The sequence below is a fragment of the Cetorhinus maximus genome, chromosome 17, assembly GCF_964194155.1.
Source record: "Cetorhinus maximus chromosome 17, sCetMax3.hap1.1, whole genome shotgun sequence".
NCBI classification, from domain to species: Eukaryota; Metazoa; Chordata; class Chondrichthyes; order Lamniformes; family Cetorhinidae; genus Cetorhinus; species Cetorhinus maximus.
The window spans coordinates 89,692,653-89,699,060 of record NC_135895.1 but is presented as its reverse complement, the minus strand read 5'-3'; positions in this window follow the sequence as shown (position 1 = coordinate 89,699,060).

Here is a 6,408-nt window from a genome sequence, read left to right as displayed (position 1 = left end):
GGAAATAAATGTACACCACTGTAAAAAACTTAGAGAGTGCAGGATGGGTTTCTTGTAAGAAACAGTAAACTTTATTAACAGACTTCAGAGGAGACTACATTTTTGTTCCAAGACCAAGGCTATAAAGCTCCGCCCCTAAGATTCCCCATGGTTAGGGCTGATTGGTCTATACAGTCACATGATCCCCATAACAGTAAGAAATGGTTTAATGTACAATCATTACATCCCTCCCCATTTACTTTTGTTTTACCCTCCTATTTATAAAACATCTGAACCCATATTATATACAATTATATACTGTTCTTGCCATTATAAATTTAATCTTTGAGGAGGTTTTCGGATCTGGGTAGAGTGATGCAAATCCACAATTGGAGATTCTTCCATTGGATCGACTTGACCAGGAATTGCAGCTTCGGGGACATCCATGGACAATGGCAGTTCAGAGTTATTTACTTCAGCAGTGACATTCGATATGTATTCTTTGTCAATCTGGCACCTCAGGTGTCGAAGCTTCGACTTCGATTTCAGGTGGATTAACTGGTTGTTGGAGAGTTTTCGACTTCTGAGATGATCCACGTGTTTCCTAAGAATTCTGTTTTCCACTTTTACCTGATAAGATAACGGCCCTGTTTCGGGGACGATTGTACCAAGGACCCATCTCAGTCCAGTTGCAAAATTTTATACAAAAACTGTCTCTCCCACAGTAAACTCTCGACCTTTACTGTGAACGTCATTATTCACATTCTGACTCCCCTGGTTTCTCTCCAACTTCCCCGCTAAATTAGGGAATACTAGACTCAATCTTGTATGAAGTTGGCACTTCATTAACAATTCTGAAGGTGTTAAACCAGTGGTCGCATGAGGAGTTGTGCGATAGCTGAACAGGAATCTTGAAATTCGTGTTTCTAATGTTTCCTCTGATTGTTTCTTCATGCCTGTTTTAAAGGTTTGTACCCTCTTTCCACCAAGCCATTAGATGAAGGATGGTACGATGCTGTTCTGACGTGTTTAATCCCATTTAGATTCAAGAATCTTTGGAATCCAGTGCTAGTGAAAGCCATACCATAGTCTGATACAATAACTTCAGGTAAACCATGAACACTGAAACTCTGGCAGTTTTTCAATGGTTGCAGATGAAGCGGGTGATCTCATTTCAACACGTCCATCCATTTTGAATGTGCGTTGATAATCACCAGAAACATGGTACCTAGAAATGGACCTACATAGTCTATATGTAGTCTAACCAAGGGTCAACCAGGCCACTCCCACGGATGCAGCGAGGCTGAAAAAGGCAACTTCTGCTGTTGCTGGCACTGTAGACAGTGTTTCACCATTTTTTTGATATCACTGTCTACACCTGGCCACCAGATATAACTTAGTGTGAGCATCTTCATTTTTGAAATTCCACTACGAAGTTCTTCCGATAATGGTTCTCTTCCTTGGACAGGGATACTGACTCTTGGTCCCCATAATAAAATACCACCTTGACAACTGAGTTCAGATCTACATACAAAGAATGGTTTCAAAATTTCAGGAACTTGGGCATTTGACCATCCTTGCAATACTTGTTCACGGACTCTTGCTCAAATTGGATCCTGATTCATCCAATCTTTATCTGAATTGCACAGACTGGTGAGGAGTCCAGGAAATTTTAATGTAAGTACTATCTCTTGAGGTACTGGTACATGTGTAATGCTATCAAGCAAAGGGAGAAAACTGAGGGCGTCTGCGTTTGCTTTATGCACACCTGGATGCTGCATAAAAGTGCACTCACATGCAGACAAAATTAAAGCCCATCTTTGAATTCTAGCAGAAACTATCCTGAGCTTCACTAAACAATCCTAACAGTTGTTTGTGATCTGACACTGTGGTGAAGTGTTGACCATGTGAATATTGATGGAACTTATTTACTCCAAATAGATAAGCCCTCTTTTTGAAACTGTGAGTATCCTTTCTCAGCTGCAGAAGGGTTCTGGATACATATCCTATCGGTCTTTCAGATCCATCCTCCATCTTGTGTGACAATACTGCTCCTACTCTATAGGGAGATGCATCACAAGTGAGTATGAATTCCTTAGACAGGTCATAGTACAGTAGCAGACACAACAGTTGTAGAAGCTTCTTAACTCTAGTGAAGGCTACCTCTTGATGAGCCTTCCGGGACCAGCTGTGGTTCTTCTTCAATAATAAATGCAAAGGGGCTAACACTGTAGATTGGTTAGGCAAAAATTGGCCTTAATAGTTTACCATGTCCAAGAAAGACTTGAGCTCTGTGATGTTAGTGGGAGAGGACGCTTCCTTGATGGCCCTGATTTTCTCCTTTAATGGGTGCAACCCTTGGGCATCCACTTGATGACCCAGATACGTAACTTCCTTTGCTTGGAAGGCGCACTTTTCTTTTTTAAATGAACGCAAGCTTCTAAAAATCTCTTCAGAACCTCTTCCAGGTTTGTCACGTGCTCTGCGTCTGTGGATACTTTAATTAAGACACCGTCCAAGTATACTATAACTCGGGGGAGTTCTTGTAGTGAGCTTTCCATAGTTCTCTGGAAAATTGCACAGGCAGAGGACACACTGAAAGGTAGGCATGTATATTGGTACCATGTTTATGGTGACATAATTTCTTGATGTGTTGTTGAGCTCGAGCTGCTGATACATTGGCTCATATCAAGTTTAGTACAGGATCTTCCTCCTGCAAGTTTAGCAGACCAACCTTTGGGGTTGGGTACTTGTCCAATTTCGCAGCCTTGTTTACTGTTAATTTATAATCCCCACAGATGCGAATGATTGGTCCGGCTTCAGTACAGGGACTATGGCTGTTGCCCAATCTGAAAACTGGACTGGCTGTCTTATTCCTAATTTCTCCAAACGACATAATTCCGCATCTACCTTTTTTCTCAGAGCGTAGGGCACAGGTCTTGCCTTATAAAACCAGGCTGTTGCTTCAGGGTCCACGTATACTTTAGCTTGTAGACCTTTGATTTTCGCCACCTCATCTCGGAATGCTCTGCCATATTTTTTCAACTCTGGAATTCCTCCAGTCTTGAACTGAAAAATTTCTGACCAATTTAGTTTGACTTCCTTCAACCAATTACGGCCCAGAAGGCTAGGTCTATTGTCAGTTACAACAATTATTGGCAGCAGAGCTATCTGTATGATACAGGTACACAGGTGATGCCTTTCAACCTGTATGGCTTTTCCTGCATATGTTTTTAATAGCAGTTTCCTTCAAACTCAATGGCTGGGTACCTTCTCTGAGGTATTCAAAGATGTGTTCCCTCACCAATGTGTCTACCTCCATGAACAGAGGCTTTCCATTTACTTTAAGTGTAACAGTGATTGGTTCAGTTTTCCTGGCCTTCAGATTGTGTAGGGAATAAACATCAGCTTTAGTATCTTCTGGCTCTTCTATATTGTGCCTTTCATTTAACTTGACTTGCTGTTGGAATGGCTGCCTTGATCGAGTCCTGCAATTTTTAATAAAATGCTCTTTTTTGTGGCAGTAGTGGCATTATGCCTCTTTAAATCTACAGACTTCGGGTACATGATTTCCCATACAACAGTAGCACTTTAACTTCTGGGTTACTGGTGAGCTGCCTTCAGCGTTTCTTTTTGCTTTTCTAGTGGTAGGGGCCATGTTCCACTTCACTATAGCCTCCCTGATCTTCGCGCAATGTCTGGCGGCAGGTTCCTGCCCTAGCTGCAAAACGGCGCCACGTTGCACACTCTGCAAAGCCTGCGAATCCCTTTCATCACTCTCCATTGCTAGTGATACCTCCATGGCATGCTTCAGGTCTATCTCAACTTCTGCAAGCAAATGGCGCTGAATGGCGTCGTCATTTATGCTGCAAACTAAATGATCTTGCAACATGTTGTTTAAAGTATCACCAAAGTCATGGTGCTCTGTTAATTGTTTTAACTTCACGATGTACGTTGCAGTGGGCTCACTGGGGTCCCTTATTCAAGAATTAAACTTGAACCTTTGCATGATCACTAAGGGTTTAAGCTAAAAATGTCTTTTCACGAGGTCGACTAGCTCGGTGAAGGATCTGGAATTTGGCATGGTCAGAGCTGTCAAGCTATGGATTAGGTTATAGGTTTTGCTCCCGCGGACCCTTAGCCTTCTGTTTCTCCTCCACTGTTATTTCGTTGGCTATAAAGTAGAAACCTAATCGCTCAATGTATTGACTCTGGACCACAATGGATGAGATGAGTCGTAGGGGTCAATTCTTCCACAGTGAGCCATTGCTGGTGAGAATACTTCTCTTCTTCCCTTAAAATATCGGAATACTCACAGTCGCGAGCCAAGGTGCTGCATCGGCGCTTTTTATCCTCGTCGCCACTTGTGATAAACTTGGAGAGTGCAGGATGGGTTTCTTGTAAAAATCAGTAAACTTTAAGACCAAAGCTAAAAAGCTCCGCCCCTAAGATTCCCCGCGCTTAGGGCTGATTGGTCTATACAATCACAGATCCCCATAACTATAAGAAATGATTTAACTTACAATCATTACAACCACATCAACTGCCTTACCCTTAACAACCATCCCTGTTACCCCATCAAATTAGTTGAACACAATTTGGCTTTAACAAATCCTTCCTTAATTAATTCACGCTTGTCCAAGTGATTGTTAATTTTGTCCTGGATTATTGTTTTTAAAAGCTTTCCCAGCACCGAGGTTAAACTGCATGGCTTCTAGTTGCTGGATTTATTTTGGCACACATTTTTGAGCAGTGCTGTGGCTCCACCCTTGCATCTAAGGCGGATGGGAAGATTACGGCCCTCAGCAGCAGATTGGGGGCCAGCACTCCAGGCAGGCTTTAAGGCCCTCCCTACCTGTTTGGGTGCAAGTGCAGCAAAAGGCTGCCCTGCCGAGGGATTCCACACCACCCCCCACCCACCACCCCAGCTTCACAGTGGTGGTCTGGCTGCTATTTCTTGTTACTTACCCTCTACTGCAGTTTGCTGCTCCTCTCAAGCTGGAAGGCTTCTGATTGGCCTTCCAGCTTTGAGAACCCCTTTGCTGCCCTTATCCATATCAAATAATGGGGCACATCCATGAAAATTCTAAAGAGTGACTGTGGGAAATAGGAGCCTGGACTGTTTCCAAATCCCGGGCACGTGCACTGAGGGAAAATCCAGTTCTCTAACTCTATTGTCATCCAAGAATACATTTATTGTACTTATAAAACTGGTAACAGAGAAGTAAAACAGTAGTTACATACAGTATCTACAAACTCTTGAATCTTTAGAATTGTACCCTTTAATTTATACCGTGTCTCCGTTTTCTTCCTATAAGATACAATGCTTCCAATATAGATTTGGTATTCAGAACAAGGGACAGTAATTGAGAGTTAAACTGGTTAAAGCAGAAATAAAAACTTTGCGTTCACGGTAGTTTTATGCCCATGTTACAGAAATCTGGATAGTCCATTGATTTGTAAAGTGTTTTATTCTTACTGATCATCAGTGTTACTTACAATGCTCATCATCAGGGAATGATATGAATAACATTTAGATCAATTTAGTTTGGAAACAACTTTAAAGACATACAGAAAGGGTGCTTATTAAATTTTTTAATGGTGACAATGAATGCATCATATACATGCTGGATTTTGCAGAGAATGAGTGGCAGGTGCTTCTGCTCACTGACCCTGACAATAGTTACAGTACCTTCAGATGTTCAGAAAAGATAGGAAAGGAAGGAAAGGAGGAGGGCTGACGATATTGATTAAGGAGGGCATTGCAGTGCTGGAGAAAGAGGATGTCCCAGAGGGTTCAAGGACAGAATCAATTTGGCTAGAGCTAAGGAATAAAAAGGGTGCAATTACATTGCTCCGTATAGTCCACAGGCCGTCAAATAGTGAGAAGCACGTAGAGAACAAATCTGCAGGGAAATTGCAGAGAGATGCAAGCATTATAGAGTAGTTATAATGGGGGACTTTAATTACCGGAATGTAGACTGGGACAGTGGTAGTGTAAAGGGCGGAGAGGGGCAAAAGTTCCTAGATTGTGTTCAGGAGAATTTTCTACAGCAGCATGTGTACAATCCAACAAGAAAAGATGCACGGTTGAACCTGGTTCTTGGAAATGAGGTGGGCCAAGTAGATCAAGTGTCAGGGGGGGAACATTTAGGAGACAGTGATCATTGTATTGTGCGTTTTAGGATGATGATAGAAAAGGATGATAGGCAATCCAGAGTAAAAATAATTGACTGGACAAGAGCCGACTTCGATGGGGCAAGAACGGAGCTGGGCCAGATAGAATGGAACGAAAGATTGGTGGGGAAAACTGTAGTTGAACAATGGGCTACCTTCAAAAAAGAATTGGTTTGGGCACAGTCAATTTTTATTCCATTGAAAGGGAAAGGTAGGGCAAACAAATCCAGAGCTTCCTGGATGAAAAAGGAG